The sequence below is a fragment of the Bufo bufo genome, chromosome 1 (assembly GCF_905171765.1).
Source record: "Bufo bufo chromosome 1, aBufBuf1.1, whole genome shotgun sequence".
Taxonomy (NCBI): domain Eukaryota; kingdom Metazoa; phylum Chordata; class Amphibia; order Anura; family Bufonidae; genus Bufo; species Bufo bufo.
Window position 1 is genome coordinate 371,994,632 of NC_053389.1, and position 20,398 is coordinate 372,015,029.

General features: G+C 41.7%; 1 protein-coding gene across 3 annotated transcripts in view; it reads right to left on the reverse strand.

Moving 5' to 3' along the window:
* Positions 1-249: 249 nt before the first annotated feature.
* The window catches only part of FBXW11 (F-box and WD repeat domain containing 11), a 785,504-nt gene continuing 765,355 nt past the window's right edge, over positions 250-20,398 (reverse strand). For all 3 annotated transcript variants that reach the window (XM_040404956.1, XM_040404965.1, XM_040404947.1), the window contains one exon: positions 250-1,021. The gene's annotated coding sequence lies outside the window, so the exon portion shown is untranslated. The remainder of the gene's footprint in view (positions 1,022-20,398) is intronic.

Sequence of the window (20,398 nt, forward strand, 5' to 3'; positions counted from 1 at the left end):
ATTTTAAAACAGATGGAAAGTCCATGTCAAACTGGTTGTGTTAAAAAAGTGAATACTGACTGCAATTTTTATTTTAACGTGCACCTGTCAACCAAAAATATCAATGGATTACTACTTATACAGGACAATTTGCTAACCTCACTTGGAATGAATAATTATGTATCAATATCTTTAGAATGAGTTTTCTTCAAATATATTTCCCTTTTGGACGACAAAGTAGAAAGGGTAGAAGCAGTAAAATCAGCTTGTAATATGCATATGTAGGTATTTATTTGTGCTATAGATTAGACATATTTGATAAGGGCACTGAATATCAAACATGAAGGAGGAAACCATAGCAATGTAACAATTGAGACATTTATATAAAACATTTGTTGACTTATGTTTCCATTTAATATAACTGGTCCACCTTTTGGAATACAAAGTTAGAGTTCTGAGTTACAATATAGCAACTGTAACCTTTTATTTGATAGTGTTGCATGGCTAATTCTTTAAGCTTGGTTGTGTTGATCTCATGAAAAACATGTAAGAAAAGCAATCATCATGTAAGTGGCAGTCATCAATAAAACACACTGATAGATGTACATGAGTCAAAAAGTACTCCAACAAAGCAACAACTGGCATATACAGTTATATTTCCAAACATATACACACAAAGTATTCACTGTGTTCAAGTTTGAAAAAAAATAAAATAATTAAGCACAAAGAACATTTGATTATATTTGGCACCCAAAAACTATTGGGAAACACCCTCTTTCAAAGTCACTAAGTGCAAAACAAATGAGGTTGGGTCCTTTGATAACTAATCCCTCAAGCAAATGTTCAGTTCTTATATAAAATTAGCATTTTCTGTTTTGGATTCACTTTTGAAGTGGCTTGTAACTTCATAGTAATAAGAACGAGAGACAATATATTTTACAATATACTAGTAAGTGGCACCAGTAACAATTTCCAACAATTACTAGTACATGAGCTTCTTGCAGTATCCACATCCAGTACAGTAGTTCAGTATAGCTAATCCCTAGAAAAAAAAAAACATGATTCAAAATTACTAAAGTGAGTGCCCCCTAGAAGTTGAGTCAAGAGCGTTTTGCTATACTTTTGTGACCACACTCTTGCATTGACCCACCCTAACTACTACATGTCTCATGTCTAATTCCCATTTAAAAATATATACAGTACAGACCAAAAGTTTGGACACACCTTCTCATTCAAAGAGTTTTCTTTATTTTCATGACTATGAAAATTGTAGATTCACACTGAAGGCATCAAAACTATGAATTAACACATGTGGAATTATATACATAACAAATAAGTGTGAAACAACTGAAAATGTCATATTCTAGGTTCTTCAAAGTAGCCACCTTTTGCTTTGATTACGGCTTTGCACACTCTTGGCATTCTCTTGATGAGCTTCAAGAGGTAGTCCCCTGAAATGGTTTTCACTTCACAGGTGTGCCCTGTCAGGTTTAATAAGTGGGATTTCTTGGCTTATAAATGGGGTTGGGACCATCAGTTTCGTTGAGGAGAAGTCAGGTGGATACACAGCTGATAGTCCTACTGAATAGACTGTTAGAACTTGAATTATGGCAAGAAAAAAGCAGCTAAGTAAAATAAAACGAGTGGCCATCATTACTTTAAGAAATGAAGGTCAGTCAGTCAGCCGAAAAATTGGGAAAACTTTGAAAGTAAGGGCTATTTGACCATGAAGGAGAGTGATGGGGTGCTGCGCCAGATGACCTGGCATCAACAGTCACCGGACCTGAACCCAATCGAGATGTTTTGGGGTGAGCTGTACCGCAGAGTGAAGGCAAAAGGGCCAACAAGTGCTAAGCATCTCTGGGAACTCCTTCAAGACTGTTGGAAGACCATTTCAGGGGACTACCTCTTGAAGCTCATCAAGAGAATGCCAAGAGTGTGCAAAGCAGTAATCAAAGCAAAAGGTGGCTACTTTAAAGAACCTAGAATATGACATATTTTCAGTTGTTTCACACTTGTTTGTTATGTATATAATTCCACATGTGTTAATTCATAGTTTTGATGCCTTCATAGTCCTGAAAATAAAGAAAACTCTTTGAATGAGAAGGTGTGTCCAAACTTTTGGTCTGTACTGTATATATTTTATCCAAACATTGTGGTTATATGTGCCCTTTTTTGAATGTGGTAAATGCAGAATTCTGTAAATATTTATTCTTCATTAAATTCAACAAATATATCAGCCATAAAGTTTTTATTACAGGGTCTTAAGAACAGATCACCAGCACATATGGCCATCAGCTTCATTTTTGGAGGTGTAGAAAAACCCATTCAAGATAATACGGATCCCAGAAAGACAGTGAATATTTTACAGATATAATGCCAAATAGTTTTTTTGTTCACACAAATGTAAAACCATAAATAAAATCCAAAAAACATGTTTCGGGCCCTGCCCTTTCATTAGATAGTGGCTATAGAACAGACATAGAACAAGTATACCTAGTGCTTTAAATGGTCATCAAAAACTCCCATTTGGGGCGGGGCTGATTTGCATATAAATGAATATTAACATACATTCTTGAAACACACGGCAAGTCGAAAAAAAAGTCCTAATATGTTCCTTGGTACTTTCCTTGCACTGTAGAGTGTTACTAATAAGCTTCAGGAGCAAGTAAATTAATGATTAGATCAATGTGCTGGAGGGAGAAATAATTTGTAACGATCTTGCTCATAATAGATTGGTCTCAGTAAGAAAAGACTGCTTGGAGTGGTGATTGTAGCATTTCTTTCCATTAAAGGGGTTGTCCCACGAAAACTATTCCGCAGTTTTCAAACCAGCAATTGGATCTTAATTCTTTTGTGATTGCATGTATTTAAAAATTACGGCTGAACTAGCCCCGGGGCTGTCCCCACACTGGTTTTAGCTGGTCAGAATTGCTCCTGATGAGTCTAGGTAGACGAAATGCGTCAAGTGGATAATCTGATATGTGCTGACACGCTGACATGATGAAGCCTAACTAATGGTGTAGCCCATGTGCTTAAATGTAATGGGGTTTGATATCCCTTCATCTGTGCTATCCTATCAGCCATCATACAGATGATTTGGGATGTCTCACCCTACTTTTATCCACATACAGGACTAAGTCTATATTATCCCCGAAATCAAGTGGTATATCCTAGTGGATGTTGAATATGGGCTTCCTGTTCACTGCGCTAATCCCAACTCAACCCAAGGTGTATGTCCCTTTAGAGGGATTTCTAGTGGTTTGGCCGCAGTGAACAATTTTTTGTCTACTACTGGCTCTGTACCCTCTATAGCTCAGTGATCATATTGGTGGCAATACATTTCTCTGGTACACTATGGATCACCAGTTATATGTAACCAATTCCCCTTGATGGCAGTAATTGATCGTTGGGCTATATGAATTATAGTTTACCTTAGTCCACCCTCGACGCACATGACCTATCTTTTCTAGTCCTCTGTGAGCAGTATTTGTCACACTGTGCCGCCTTAGGAAGGTTTTTATTAGGTTTATGAATTCTCTCCCCCTTTATTTTAGAGTATATCAATAAAATTCATAGTTTTATATACTCCCACACACCTCTTTTCACTTCTGTGATATTTTCTATGTATGAGAGGTGGCACCTTATTAACTAGAATTGTCGATGAATTATATTTAAAAATGTTGCATAACCACTGAGTTATTGAATACAATGTATCTGTGCAGCACCACCTGTTTATTTTTTCTTATTTATTTGTCCTCACTGAGAAGGTCGCACATGCTCCGTTTTATCTTTCAATTGCCTCCTGAGTTGTGATCAGGAGAGCATGGTGTAGAAAAGACACTTCACTTGAGTCAACTAGATATAAATGTAGCAGAGCAATGAATGGGGAGATCTCTGGATCCATGTGAACTACAGGGCTGGTTCTAAATTTGTAAGAAAGAGATAGTCATGTACTATATGATGTCTGATTTTCATTTTTTACATTAGTTATGGAATAACCCCTTTAAAAAGACATTTACTGCATTGGAGGTTGCCATAGGAGCAGTTGATACTCTTGAGTAGCTAAAGGATCTTGGATCCCATGCAGTTGCACTGAAACTAGCAGGCATGCCTTAAGGGAGGATCGCAAGGGATTGTGTATTAATTTGAAAATACAGGATGTGTAGATAAAGCGGAAAAGAGAGAAAATCTGAAGGGTGCTACAAGAGCATCTCCGTTCTGTACAGAAAAAAATGCTCCATATTTTTTTTAATAAAGACCAATTGAAAAAATTATTTGTAGCTCAAAACAAGTACAATGCAATAAAAAATTGCCTCCAAAAGTATGAATAACCTTTAAATGAGGAAAAATGGCTTCCACCTCATGTTTTTTTTTTTGTCTTCCTCAGGATCAACTTGCAAGTTAAAGTGGTTGTCTGGGTTCAGAGCTGAACCTGAACATATCCCCTTCTTCACCCAGGCAGCCCCTCTGAGATGAGCATCGAAGCATTTCATGCTCCAATGCTCTCCTTTGCCCTAAGCTGTATAGCCCGCCCGTGCCAGTGAGGTTACCGGGAACACTGCTAGACGGAAGCCTCCGCCTACCAGAGACTTAGTACATCACCGGATCTAATGAAAAAGAACTTTCCCTGCAAGATTCGCGGAGCATGAAATAATCCGATGCTCATCTTAGACGGGCTACCTGGGTGAAGAAGGTGATATGCCTGGGTTCAGCCATGAACCCAGACAACCCCTTTAACAGGGTGAACTGGATGGACGTATGACACTGAACAAAAATATAAATTTAACACTTGTTTTTGCTCCCATTTTGCATAAGCTGAACTCAAAGATCTGAAACATTTTCTACATACACAAAAGACCCATTACTCTCAAATATTACTATTTTTTCCTAAAAAAGTTGCTTTACACCCACATTTTTCGATTTCACAAGGGGTAACAGGACAAAATGCACCCCACATTTTGTTCCCCATTTCCCCCCGAATACGCCAACACCCAATATGTGCTCATAAAATGATGTATGGGTGCATGGCAGGGTCCAAAATGGAAGTAGCGCCATAGGGCATTTGGAGGACAGATTTTGGGAACTATGTCGCATATAAAGACACCCTGAGGTACCCCTAGAGTGGAAATCCCCAAAAAGTGACTCCATTCCAGAAACTACACCCCTCAAGGAATATTTCAAGGTGTGCAGTGAGCACTTAGACCCATTGGGCGTTTTACAGAATTAGCAAACGTTTGGCTGTGAAAATAAAAAAAATGTAATTTTTTTCCAGAAAAAGTAGCTTTACACCCACATATTTCACTTTCACAAGGGGTAGAAGGACAAAATGCACCCCACATTTTGTTCCCCATTTCCCCCCGAATACACCAACACCCAATATGTGCTCAGAAAATGATGTATGGACGCATGGCAGGGTTCTAGAGTTAAACAGCTAAACATGGATTTTAGCTGCCATGTCACATTTAAAAAATTTCCAGGAGGTCCCCAGAAAAGAAAAATCCCATAAAGTGACCCCATTTCGGAAAGAGCACCCCCGTACGAACATTTTAAGTGGTGGAAAGGGTACTTTTTACTAAACAGGTATCTCACAGAAGGAAGAATTACTTGAGACAAGCATTTCATAGCACACATTTGTAAAAATTACTAGCAGACCCCAATTTTTAACTTTCACAAGGGGTTAAAGGAGAAAATGCACCCCAGTATATGTTCCCCATTTTCTCCCCATTTTGCAAACAACCCCATATGTGCTCATAGCCTGCTGTACTGGCGCATAGCAGGCCGCTACAGGCAAAGTACAATTTGCAGGCCTGAATTGTCAGATATGGATTTTAGCTGCCATGTCGCATTAAAAAAATTTCCAGAGGTCCCCAGAAATGAAAAACCCCAAAAAGTGACCCCATTTTTGAAAGAGCACCCCCGTACGGACATTTTAAGTGGTGGAAAGGGTACTTTTTACCAAACAGGTGTCTCACAGAATAGATTATGTAGTGGTTGTTGGAAAGTGGGTATGCAAGTGAGGTGGACTAAATCAGAGATATGGAAATATTACAGGGAGCATAAAGGATGAAATTAAAAATCCATGGATGAGTGGTAGGTTCGGAAGCATTCTTTCATGCAGAGGCCAGGTTTATCAGGGCAGGTGTCGCACTGATAAATGGTGTCCTCTCGTATTCCCCTTTTGTAACAAGCCCGACATCTTTTTTGGGTCTTTCCCCTCTTTGCTGTTTGTGGGACTTCACCAGGGAAATGTTGTCCTGGTACAACACGGGCACCATGACCTCCTGAAGTACTCGAGCCCTCCCCTTCCTGACTTTGGAAAATTAGGGCCTTGATTACAGCCTCTTGGAACTAAAAGGAAAGTTCCTGTCTGGCCTGCAGTTCTATGTAAAATGTATGCATTGTACATTGCCATCTGTACAATGTATACGGCAAGCTTTTTGTACCACACCTTAGTTTTACACATGGCACTATAGGGCTTCAGAACTTGATCGGACAGATCAACCCCTCCCATGTGCCTGTTGTAATCAAGGATGCAGTCAGGCTTGTTGACAGGGGTAGTGGTACCTCGCACTTTGGCAGGAGAACTGGTGTTTGTGTGAATGGTGGTTAGTACAAGGACATCCCTCTTGTGGGGGGGTGGGGTGGGCTGGGGCATTCAGGGGGTTGTATCCGGGAATCTTTCCCCTCATAAACCCGGAACCTGTAGGTGTACCGAGAGGTACTCTCGCACTGCTTGGGCAGGTACTGGCGAAATTTAACCCTTCCTTTAAAATGTACAAGTGACTCGTCTATGCTAATTTCTTTTGCTGTGGTGAAGACCTCTGTAAATTTTGAGTTGAGGTTCTCCAGAAGGGGTCTTATTTTGAATAGACGGTCAAAATTTGGGTCATTTTGGGTGGGGGAGGGGAGGAGGGGCACTGTGCATTATCATTGTAATGTAGGAACTTCAAAATGGATTCAAATCTTGAGCAGGACAGGGTCATATTGTCTCATTTCAGTTTTTTTTACAAGGTCCATATGCAGCAACAGCCCCCAAAACTTCATAATGTCTGCTGCATTTACAGGGGTCCAACCTAGGGGTCTAGCATATGAGGATGTTGGGTTTTGAGAAATAAACTGCTGGGCGTACAAATTTGTTTGGGTCACGATCAAATTTATGAATTAGTCAGAGAAATAGATTTTGAAAAAATCTATTTCTGTGAAGCCTGTGCAGTCAATCTGGATTCCAGAGTTTCCCACAAATTCTGGAATTTGGGGCTCATAATCCTCAGGTGGTGTGAACCATAGGGGTTCACTGGGGGGGGGGGCTACTTCATCTCTCCTGGGGCGTCTCCTTGAGGGTCCCTCATCACCAGATGACGATTATGAAGGAGTTGAGGAATGTGGCATCCTCTTCTCCCTCACTTGCAGACTCCGTTTCAGAGGCAAGGATGGCGTATGCCTCTTCAGCGGAGTACATTCTCTGAGATGAATTGGACATTTTTATTCTTATTGGTCTATGTAAAGTGAAAAGTGTCAGGGGGGTGTATGTAGTGATTTAACACGTGAGGGGACTTTTAATGAATTAATTAAAATAAAATTTATGATAAAGAAAAAAAGAGAAAGAAAAGAGAAAAAGATAAGTGAAAGAATTAGATAAAAATTAAGAAAAAAAGGCTAAAAAAAATATATACCGGTATATATAAAAAAAAAAAAAAAAAAAAGGCACTAAACCTGAGCAGATGCAGTCAGTAATTGACAGTACTGACCGGCGCTCAGCAGGTGCAGGACCCACACACGCAGATGGCACGTGTGTGGGTTCAAAAATCTAAACTAGTACCAACTAAAATTGACATATATATATATATAGCTAGCACTAACTGATTTCTTTTTTTTACACAAAATTAAAAAATACTACAGGGACAGGGAATGGGGATCTGAAACAGCTGCAGATGAGCCAAAGATCACAACAGCTGTTCCAGATGATGTTGTTTTTCTTCTTCTTCAAAGCACTGAATGGAAAGCACTGATTTATGTGGTAGTACCACAAGTTCCAGCCGACAACGAGCAGCACAGAAGGGCACAGGTCCTCTCTGCAAGCAGTCACCAAGCTAGAATGGCTTCCTGCAGAGAGGCACCAACGGTTCTTTCTGCTGCATAGCGCTGCCATTGGCTGGAGCATTGTTCCAGGCAATTGCAGCGCTGGGAGGGGACATCAGTGTCTGATGTCCCCTCCCTGACCTCGGAGGTGACATGGGCTGATGTAATCAGTCCCAATCACCTCCGTCCCAGCCACCAGCACCACCACAGATTGGATAATTGTAGTATAGCACTGCCATAGGCTGGAGGGTTGTGTCTGGTGTCTGGTGTCCCCTCCCTGACCAAGGAGGAGACATGGGCTGATGTCATCAGCCCAATCCCACCTCTAGCCGAGCCCCCTGCAGCTCCAATCATTGCCGGCGCTACAATGGGCTGGTCTTCACTAGCCAGCCAATCGCAGCGATCGGGGCTGCAGGGGGGCGGAAATACTCCTCCTCACCTTCATTTAAGATGGCTGACTGCCGATTAGTGCAGTCAGCTTACTCCGGTCACCGCGCGATTCGCCGCGGTGACCGGAGTTATCCATGACGTACTATTACATCACGATGCGGTAAGTCACCGACTTTCATGACGTACTAGTACGTCATGTGTCGGGAAGGGGTTAAGCAGACTGTGATTGTCTATTGTTGTGACTTAGATGAAGATCAGATCACATTTTAAAAATTTTTACGCATTTGGATTCCGGGAGGGGTATGGTGAGTTCATGTGAGATTTTATTTTTTGTCACAAGTTAGTGGAATACGAGACTTTGTAAGAAAAAACAAAAAAAAAATCAAAAAAAATCTATTTCCGCTAACTTGTGACAAAAATAAATAAAAATCTTCTATGAACTCGCCATGCCCCTCAAAAGTGATCTTTTTATAGCGCCGCAGCGATTTTACAGTGTTTTTGCAGTGATCAGAAGAAAAAAAAATTCTGTCACTGCGGTGGGGAGGACTGAACGCAAGTGTGCGCACAAGATCGGGCGAACACTACGTTTTTTGTAGAGCCTATAGAACATGTCCTATTCTTGTTCGCAATTGCGGACAAGAAAAGGCATTTTCTATATAGTTCTGGCAATGTGCGGATCCGTAAAATCCGGAAAGCACATTGCCGGTGTCCGTGTTTTGCGGATTCGCGGTGTCTGTGTTTTGCGGATCCGTGGATCCGCAAAACACATACGGGCGTCTGAACGGAGCCTTACAGGGGGGTGATCAATGACAGGGGGGTGATCAGGGAGTCTATATGGGGTGATCACCCCCCTGTAAGGCTCTATTCAGACGTCCGTATGTGTTTTGCGGATCTGCAAAACACATACGGACGTCTGAATGGAACCTTACAGGGGGGAAGTGATCAATGACAGGGGGGTGATCAGGGAGTCTAATATGGGGTGATCAGGGGTTAATAAGTGACAGGAGGGGGGGGGGGGTGTAGTGTAGTGGTGTTTGGTGCTACTTTACAGAGCTGCCTGTGTCCTCTGGTGGTCGATCCAAGCAAAAGGGACCACCAGAGGACCAGGTAGCAGGTATATTAGACGCTGTTATCAAAACAGCGTCTAATATACCTTTCAGGGGTTAAAAAAAATCGGATCTACAGCCTGCCAGCGAATGATCGCCGCTGGCAGGCTGTAGATGTACTCGTTTACCTGCAGTTCCTGTGAACGCGCGCTACTGTGTGCGCGCGTTCACAGGAAATCTCGCGTCTCTCGAGATGACGCGCCGGCGCGTCTAGGAGGAATGAATCGACCGCCTCCGGAACGCAATCCTGCGTTAGGCGGTCCGGAGGCGGTTAATATATAGGCAGAACCATGCAGTGTTTCAGTGAACACTTAGATAAACAACGATCCAAAAAATGGTGGGTAATCATAATGATGTCATGTTGGACTCCTGGAAACAAATTACCAGTAAGACTAGTTACTGATTTCCAGGACGTACCCCATAACAGCACATAGGAGAAATACCAAATAATTTTTTATTTTTTTTAGGGGAGGACTACTGCATGAAGGACTTTTCAACCCGAACACCATATTTTGGTTGGCCGTTAAGTCCGGTCTGTAATGTTTACAGAAGGTGTTATAGCTTGTAAAAGTTGCAGCCCTGCAAATTCGATCCATCATAGCACAAGCCCTCTCTGCCCAAGAGGTCGCCATGGCCCTGGTTAAATGAGCTTTAATGGATACAGGACAGACTCTGTTTTATAGTCCGTAAGCTTGCCGGATAGTCTCTTTGAGCCATATGGCTAAAGAATGTTTTGTGACACTTTTCCCTTTATTGCTCACTCCATATTGAACAAAAAGATTTGTATACTGTCTACAAGCATCTGTGATCTGCAGATATCTGATTACAGACCATTCTTTTTTTTTTTTTACTAGGAATATTTTTGAATAGTGGCATTTGAATTGTTGAAGTCAAGGAACTAAAATTATGGCCCCCACCTTTTTTAGTATTTGGACAGTTTTTGATGGAAGATTGGATAACTGGAATCTCTGTGGAGGAGGAGACCTAAATTCTAGCTTGTAACCCTCCTGGCTAGTTTTTACCCAGGAATTCTGTGTGATGGTCGCCCACTGTTGACTAAAAAACCAAAGTCTTTCTCCCACTGGCCTGGCATCATTGCTTTCCAGGACTATTAGTATTTTGGGGATTGAGCAGAAAACCTCTTACTCTTCCCCCTTTAGGGTATCTTCACCTACCTGACTTACCTTTCCCTCACCATCATATGTTTTGAGATTGTCTTGCCAGCTTACAAAAGGGCTAACTTTTACTAGGCTTCTCTTCCAGAAACCTTTTCTTTTTATCTGCCGCTCTCTCCAGAATGACGTCTAAAACAGAGCCACACACGTAAAAAACGGAAAAAGGTATAGAGCACAATATCTTTAGAGGCAATGTCGCCAGACCAGTTTTTTAACCATAAAGCTCTTCTTGAGGTATTAGCTAACGTTCCATTTTTTGCAGCGAAGCGAATGGACTCAGCCGAAGCATCCGCCATAAATGATGTTGCCATTTTTAAAAGTGGGAGAGTGTCTAAAGACTCATATCTAGACGTTTTCAGCCTGAGATAATTTTCTAATTGGTTCAACCATAATCCAATAGTTCTGGCCACTGATGTAGCTGCTATATTAGTATTAATAAGAGCTGATGAGCACTCCGAAACTCTCTTAAGTAGTCCCTCAGCTTTGCAGTCCATAGGATCCTTCAGCTGGGATGAATCCTCAAAGGAAATAAAAGTCTTCTGTGCTACTTTTGAAACCTGGACGTCTATTTTTGGGACTTCATCCCAGAGTTTAGTGTCATCCAGATTAAATAAAAGGCGACTTCTGAAATCTCTTGGGATGGAAAGTTTTCTTTCCGCATCCTCCCCCTCTTCCAGAGTCATTTTCTTTAGATTGGAATTAATGGAAATAATTTTCTTTTCTTGGCTCTTAACCCTACAAACATCTCATCTTGGATAGTTTTTGCCTTTTGCATCTCCTCCACCTCCATAGTTTCTCTCACTGCACATGACAAGGACTCTAAGTCTTCTAGGGAAAATAGGAGGCTGATGGAAGACATTTGTTTTCCGCCCTCTGAAAAGTAAGCACCTCCACCCTGTTCATCTGAATTAGATTCTATCAGGATTTTTTTCTTTTTTGGTGCAGGGACACTTCTCTGATGCCTATCCCTGTAGGGACAGGATGAACACTGGAGAGGGGGCTGAGGAGGGGCCTTTGATTGTCTCTTTAGCTTCCTGTCCCTACAGAGACCATCCTATGGGTTGTCATGGGGGACATCTTGAAAAATAAGTATAGCCAGCAAGGACGGCAATATGGACAATCACAATACATTAGTGTTATGTATTACCTTATTCTATATATGATGAATGTCATTTGCTGAAGTGAGACAACCCCTTTAGGGACCAGGCTGTTTTTTGGAAGTTTGACATGTGTCATTTTGTGTGAGAACTTTGGAACACTTACTTTAAACGTAATTTACAAAAACCCACTTTTTAAAGGACCAATTGCATTATAAATAGGGTTGAGCGAACCCAAACTATTAAGTTCGGGTTCGTACCGAACTTTAGGATTTTTGGACTTTGGAACCGAACATTTCAGTAAATGTTTGGGTTCAGTGTTGGCTGATTTCTTGGCGCTTTTTAAAAGGCTGCAGAGCAGCCAATCAACAAGCGTTTAACTGTGTGACCTTAGAAGCCATCACAGCCATGCCTACTATATGAGGGCCTGGAAGCCAGACCCACGCCATGGTTCCACAGAACTAGGTGGCACACACAGTTTACCTTGGTTGGTATAGCATCAGGCCCCAGGTGCTGCACCCCCTTTGATTCTCTGAAGGAGAATATATCAGGCTCCTAACGAGCCACATAACCCACATGAGCTAGGGAAAAACCCGGGATGGAGTGAAGGGTCCCACTGCCAACCTAACATTCCATAAAAAGCAGGCCCATAATAGATTTCACAAAAAGGTCTATGGCAGCTATGCCGGACATAGATGAACACTTTCCTGCTTTCTATGGCTGTCTCAGCCAGCTCACAGGTGGAGACAGACAAATCTTGGGTTTCACCATACACAATAAAATCTGCTGAGTGTAGGAAGGCGCAAGGGTCTGTCGTTGACGGAAGGCATGTGTCACCAAGGTTCCTGGCCTCGGTGGAGTAAGAGCCAGTTTTTTTAAATGTCAGCAGCAGTTGCTGTTTGACACCTAGCTATTTAGTATAGCTAATCCGGGACAGCTCTTACTGGAAGTAGTCAAAGTGCTGGGTGGGTGACTACTCCCCACGTTCCAGGCCGGGTTTTGATTGCTCATGTGTTTGGTAATAAGTTATGTTTCCGATCCGCAAAAAATGGCTCAAATAGGGAAACCATAGGGATATGTTTTGTGCAATAACGGAATGGAGGAGGACTTAAATCAGAGAAAAAGAAACCTTATATGCGGAACAATGGATCCGTGTAAAACGGACCGCAAAACAACGGTCGTGTGCATGAGCCCTTAGGCTACATTCACACAACCGTAGTGTTTTGCAGATCTGTGAAACACGGATGCCAGCCCATGTGCGTCCAATTTGTGGAGCGCACATGGCCGCCGCTATCATAGAAAATGCTTATTTTGGTCTGTACAAGAATAGGACATGCTCCATATTTTTTGTGGTGTGCTGTCTGCATATTTTGCGGCCCCATTGAAATGAACGGGTCCGCACTAGTTCCGCAAATTTACAGAACGGATGAGGACTCATTCATACGGTCGTGTGAGTGAGCCCTATGGGCTCATGGACACGGCCAATGTCATCCTGTGCCCGTATTGGGGCCTACAAACAGCAGGTCAGCAGTATATGGGCACAGGCCATGTGCAAACCGTATCATGGATACGGACCCATTCACTTTCCTTCTGCTGCTACAGCACAGCCATTGGCTGGAGCGTTGTTACAGCCAATCGTGGCACTGGCAGGGGACCCCAAACACCAGTGTCCCCTTCTTGACCTCAGCAGCAAGACCCCCTGCGGCACCATAAATGGTTAGCAACTTTGTCGGAGCTGCAATGGGCCGATCTTTACTGACCGGCCAATCACAACAATCGGGCTGCAGGAGGGAAGGAAGAAAGACGTCATGGTGCACTTAGCTGACGTGGCTGCCTGCTGAGCAGAGCAGCCATCTTGCCACGGGGACTGGATTTCAGTTGCATCACACATGTACGGCGCTGGTCTTTAAGTCACTGTCCGCAGTGCCACACATGTACAGGTCGCCTATGGATAAACAAGGACTTGCTACTGAAGCCTATTAGTATCAATCTACATTGCAAGGAACATGAGTTTTTTTCTACATGGTGTTTTCCAAGAACTCGTGTTAATATTTATTTATACATAAGTTATCCTACCCCCAATAGGGAGTTCTACTTGCAGTATTTTGTTTATTCAAGACCGTATGTCAATAATCATTCATATGCAAATTATCCCCAAGCCCAAATGGGCATGTATGGCTCCAATTTCAAGCACTTGGCATATATATATATATATATATATATATATATATATATATGTTTTTTCTAGATCTATAGCACATTCAGCGTTTGAGGAAGGGACAGGTCCCCGAAACGTGTCTTTTGGATATTATTTAATTTATTGGTTTACATAAATAAAAGGAATATCGTTTGGAAAGCGCTGGTCCAGGATCCTTTTGTTTTTAAAGTGCCAGTGCATCGGACAAGTGAAGGGTTAAAAGAAGGATAGGCTCAGTGGAATTCACACAACTGACCTATATTTGATATAAAGAAATAACAAAAACAGCATACCATTGGTGGTTCAGCTGGCATTGGCACTTAAATTTCTTTTATGTATAAACAGATCGATACTATGTATGTACTTTCAATCAAGATTTTAATCATGGAGATATTGTGTTTATACATTGTAATCATGCACTTGTATTAATTGTTATGTTTGATTATATAAGTATATGCTGGAATCACTCGATACACTGAATGGTTAAATTGTTCACTTCTATCACATGATTTGATTCGGGAATTTATACCCATGTGTGACACTATTGTAATGCTTGACAAAGGCCCCATTGTGTGGGCTGAAACGTTGCTGGGAATAAACGGGTCATACCTTTTTACCACATTTGGAGTGCTGCCTATTCTTTGGATATACTACATTTGAGGAAGGGTTGTCCACCTTTCCAGAGGATTTTGCACCCTAACTACTTTTTTCACTGTGCTGCTGTTACTCTTTGGTTTTATATATATATATATGTATATATATATATACAGGGAGTGCAGAATTATTAGGCAAATTAGTATTTTGACCACATCATCCTCTTTATGCATGTTGTCTTACTCCAAGCTGTATAGGCTTGAAAGCCTACTACCAATTAAGCATATTAGGTGATGTGCATCTCTGTAATGAGAAGGGGTGTGGTCTAATGACATCAACACCCTATATTAGGTGTGCATAATTATTAGGCAACTTCCTTTCCTTTGGCAAAATGGGTCAAAAGAAGGACTTGACAGGCTCAGAAAAGTCAAAAATAGTGAGATATCTTGCAGAGGGATGCAGCACTCTTAGGCTCCATTCACACGTCCGCAAAATGGGTCTGCATCCTTTCCGCAATTTTGCGGAAAGGGTGCGGACCCATTCATTCTCTATGGGGACGGAATGTGCTGTCCGCATCCACATTTGCGGATCCGCACTTCCGCATCCGTGCTTCCGTTTCCGCAAAAAAATCGAACATGTCCTATTCTTGTCCGCAATTGCGGACAAGAACAGGCATATTCTATTATGTCGGCAATGTGCGGTCCGCAAAATCCGGAACACACATTGCCGCTTTCCGTGTTTTGCGGATCCGTGTCTCCGTGTATCCGCAAAACACATTGCGGACGTGTGAATGGAGCCTTAAAATTGCAAAGCTTCTGAAGCGTGATCATCGAACAATCAAGCGTTTCATTCAAAATAGTCAACAAGGTCGCAAGAAGCGTGTGGAAAAACCAAGGCGCAAAATAACTGCCCATGAACTGAGAAAAGTCAAGCGTGCAGCTGCCAAGATGCCACTTGCCACCAGTTTGGCCATATTTCAGAGCTGCAACATCACTGGAGTGCCCAAAAGCACAAGGTGTGCAATACTCAGAGACATGGCCAAGGTAAGAAAGGCTGAAAGACGACCACCACTGAACAAGACACACAAGCTGAAACGTCAAGACTGGGCCAAGAAATATCTCAAGACTGATTTTTCTAAGGTTTTATGGACTGATGAAATGAGAGTGAGTCTTGATGGGCCAGATGGATGGGCCCGTGGCTGGATTGGTAAAGGGCAGAGAGCTCCAGTCCGACTCAGACGCCAGCAAGGTGGAGGTGGAGTACTGGTTTGGGCTGGTATCATCAAAGATGAGCTTGTGGGGCCTTTTCGGGTTGAGGATGGAGTCAAGCTCAACTCCCAGTCCTACTGCCAGTTTCTGGAAGACACCTTCTTCAAGCAGTGGTACAGGAAGAAGTCTGCATCCTTCAAGAAAAACATGATTTTCATGCAGGACAATGCTCCATCACACGCGTCCAAGTACTCCACAGCGTGGCTGGCAAGAAAGGGTATAAAAGAAGAAAATCTAATGACATGGCCTCCTTGTTCACCTGATCTGAACCCCATTGAGAACCTGTGGGCCATCATCAAATGTGAGATTTACAAGGAGGGAAAACAGTACACCTCTCTGAACAGTGTCTGGGAGGCTGTGGTTGCTGCTGCACGCAATGTTGATGGTGAACAGATCAAAACACTGACAGAATCCATGGATGGCAGGCTTTTGAGTGTCCTTGCAAAGAAAGGTGGCTATATTGGTCACTGATTTGTTTTTGTTTTGTTTTTGAATGTCAGAAATGTATATTTGTGAATGTTGAGATGTTATATTGGTTTCACTGGTAAAAATAAATAATTGAAATGGGTATATATTTGTTTTTTGTTAAGTTGCCTAATAATTATGCACAGTAATAGTCACCTGCACACACAGATATCCCCCTAAAATAGCTAAAACTAAAAACAAACTAAAAACTACTTCCAAAAATATTCAGCTTTGATATTAATGAGTTTTTTGGGTTCATTGAGAACATGGTTGTTGTTCAATAATAAAATTAATCCTCAAAAATACAACTTGCCTAATAATTCTGCACTCCCTGTAATGTATCCAAAAACTAGGCAGCACTCCAGAGTAAAGTGAAGATGGTGGACCCTTTATTGACCCCTCTGCAACGTTTCAACCGCTCAATGCAGTCTTTATCAAGCATATAAAATGGTGTCTCACATGGATATTTATACCCAAAATGCATAGCAGCAGATTAAGTGACAATTAAACATTAATATCATATAATAGTGTGTAAAAATACATAAAACCATTTAATAGTGAAAATACAATCACGAGTAAGGTGCTAATATAGCGCTAATAAAAAATGTGCAAAATATTTTTTACAAACATGATTAATTCATACAGCATATAGTGTGTAAATTATACCCAATTAATCACATGTGCAAGTGTTGATACCAGCAACAGCTGTTTTAGATATACATAAAAAGAACTTACATAGCGGGGACAAATATGCGGCGCCAAGATCTGCGTCCTATAAACGCAACTACGCATGTCCAGCAACCACACTCCCAACTACCGGGAGCGGGAGACGCCAACCCGGTCACATGATCAATCACATGAGTGACCACATGACCCGAACAGACATCGCGAGACCACGCAGAGAAGAGTGCCAGCACCTACCTGGATACGCCAAGCAGACGGGGAGGAGTCAGCGCCAATGGGTCACAACCACTGGTACAGAAATCACCAGCGTCGTAAACATGGCAACACCCGACCACAAATCCGCAGGCAAAGCGCAAACCATAAGGGCAACTGGACACAGCAGTCACACATAGTAAAAGTACAACATTGGGCACAAACAAAAAAACAAAGAAAGAAAGAAGGTCAAACGACCAGTAAATACTGGTAATTATGGATGTCTGAATCAAATAAGTAGAGACATAAATAAAGCCGCTGTACTAAAGATGAATAATGTGGAGTAATCATGGCGCAGTAGTTTGAATAAAAAACTAATCCTCACCACAGACATGAGGGAGAAATTAGACAAGGGCAAAACGGAGGGGGCCCTGTGGTTGTATCATTATTCATGATCATCACCACCAGCCTGTGATGGGGCATAGACATAGGACAGGATCATGTCGAACGTTATCTGACCCAAGATCAACCCCAAACCCAATTTGAAAAATAGACTTCAGCCACTACTCCCAAAATCTACATGTACATGCGGCCAACAGTATAATCAAAGCAAGATGTAATTTTGCCTAATGGGTCCCCCTAATTAATAAAATATATAAAAACTGACACACAAGATCTTGAAGACGCCTTCTGTACACACCGCTGTGAAGATGTTGATAAAGATAATCTGAAAGAGAAGAGCGCCATGTAGGCGCCAGCGCTCTTCTCTGCGTGGTCTCGCGATGTCTGCCCGGGTCATGTGGTCACTCATGCGATTGATCATGTGACCGGGTTGGTGTCTCCCGATCCCGGTAGTTTGGAGTGTGGTTGCTAGGTTGCTGGACATGCGCAGTCGCGTTTATAGGAAGCAGATCTTGGCGCCGCATATTTTTCCCCGCTGTGTAAGTTCTTTTTATGTATATCTAAAACAGCTGTTGCTGGTATCAACACTTGCACATGTGATTAATTGGGTATAATTTACACACTATATGCTGTATGAATTAATCATGTTTGTAAAAAATATTTTGCACATTTTTTATTAGCGCTATATTAGCGCCTTACTCGAGATTGTATTTTCACTATTAAATGGTTTTATGTATTTTTACACACTATTATAAGATATGATTGTTTAATTGTCACTTAATCTGCTGCTATGCATTTTGGGTATAAATATCCTTGTGAGACACCATTTTATATGCTTGATAAAGACTGCATTGAGCGGTTGAAACGTTGCAGAGGGGTCAATAAAGGGTCCACCATCTTCACTTTACTCTGGAGTGCTGCCTAGTTTTTGGATACATATTGCCTTATATTGACTGCTGAGCCTGCGGTTTTGAGGATTTTGCACCCGTGTTTTATTGGACTAGTGCTGCTGTTTGATTTTTACCGTAGTTTTATATATATACATACATATACACTGCGTGCAGAATTATTAGGCAAATGAGTATTTTGACCACATCATCCTCTTTATGCATGTTGTCTTACTCCAAGCTGTATAGGCTCGAAAGCCTACTACCAATTAAGCATATTAGGTGATGTGCATCTCTGTAATGAGAAGGGGTGTGGTCTAATGACATCAACACCCTATATTAGGTGTGCATAATTATTAGGCAACTTCCTTTCCTTTGGCAAAATGGGTCAAAAGAAGGACTTGACAGGCTCAGAAAAGTCAAAAATAGTGAGATATCTTGCAGAGGGATGCAGCACTCTTAAAATTGCAAAGCTTCTGAAGCGTGATCATTGAACAATCAAGCGTTTCATTCAAAATAGTCAACAGGGTCGCAAGAAGCGTGTGGAAAAACCAAGGCGCAAAATAACTGCCCATGAACTGAGAAAAGTCAAGCGTGCAGCTGCCAAGATGCCACTTGCCACCAGTTTGGCCATATTTCAGAGCTGCAACATCACTGGAGTGCCCAAAAGCACAAGGTGTGCAATACTCAGACATGGCCAAGGTAAGAAAGGCTGAAAGACGACCACCACTGAACAAGACACACAAGCTGAAACGTCAAGACTGGGCCAAGAAATATCTCAAGACTGATTTTTCTAAGGTTTTATGGACTGATGAAATGAGAGTGAGTCTTGATGGGCCAGATGGATGGGCCCGTGGCTGGATTGGTAAAGGGCAGAGAGCTCCAGTCCGACTCAGACGCCAGCAAGGTGGAGGTGGAGTACTGGTTTGGGCTGGTATCATCAAAGATGAGCTTGTGGGGCCTTTTCGGGTTGAGGATGGAGTCAAGCTCAACTCCCAGTCCTACTGCCAGTTTCTGGAAGACACCTTCTTCAAGCAGTGGTACGGGAAGAAGTCTGCATCCTTCAAGAAAAACATGATTTTCATGCAGGACAATGCTCCATCACACGCGTCCAAGTACTCCACAGCGTGGCTAGCAAGAAAGGGTATAAAAGAAGAAAATCTAATGACATGGCCTCCTTGTTCACCTGATCTGAACCCCATTGAGAACCTGTGGTCCATCATCAAATGTGAGATTTACAAGGAGGGAAAACAGTACACCTCTCTGAACAGTGTCTGGGAGGGTGTGGTTGCTGCTGCACGCAATGTTGATGGTGAACAGATCAAAACACTGACAGAATCCATGGATGGCAGGCTTTTGAGTGTCCTTGCAAAGAAAGGTGGCTATATTGGTCACTGATTTGTTTTTGTTTTGTTTTTGAATGTCAGAAATGTATATTTGTGAATGTTGAGATGTTATATTGGTTTCACTGGTAAAAATAAATAATTGAAATGGGTATATATTTGTTTTTTGTTAAGTTGCCTAATAATTATGCACAGTAATAGTCACCTGCACACACAGATATCCCCCTAAAATAGCTAAAACTAAAAACAAACTAAAAACTACTTCCAAAAATATTCAGCTTTGATATTAATGAGTTTTTTGGGTTCATTGAGAACATGGTTGTTGTTGAATAATAAAATTAATCCTCAAAAATACAACTTGCCTAATAATTCTGCACTCCCTGTATATATATATATATATATATATACACATACATATACACTCAAATATCTGATAGTTAGAGAAGTATAATTATAAAATATATATTTATTAGTACTGGCATCCTCCATTGTACGCATTTTTTGCTGGGGATTGCCGTTGTCTGCGGACTGCATGCG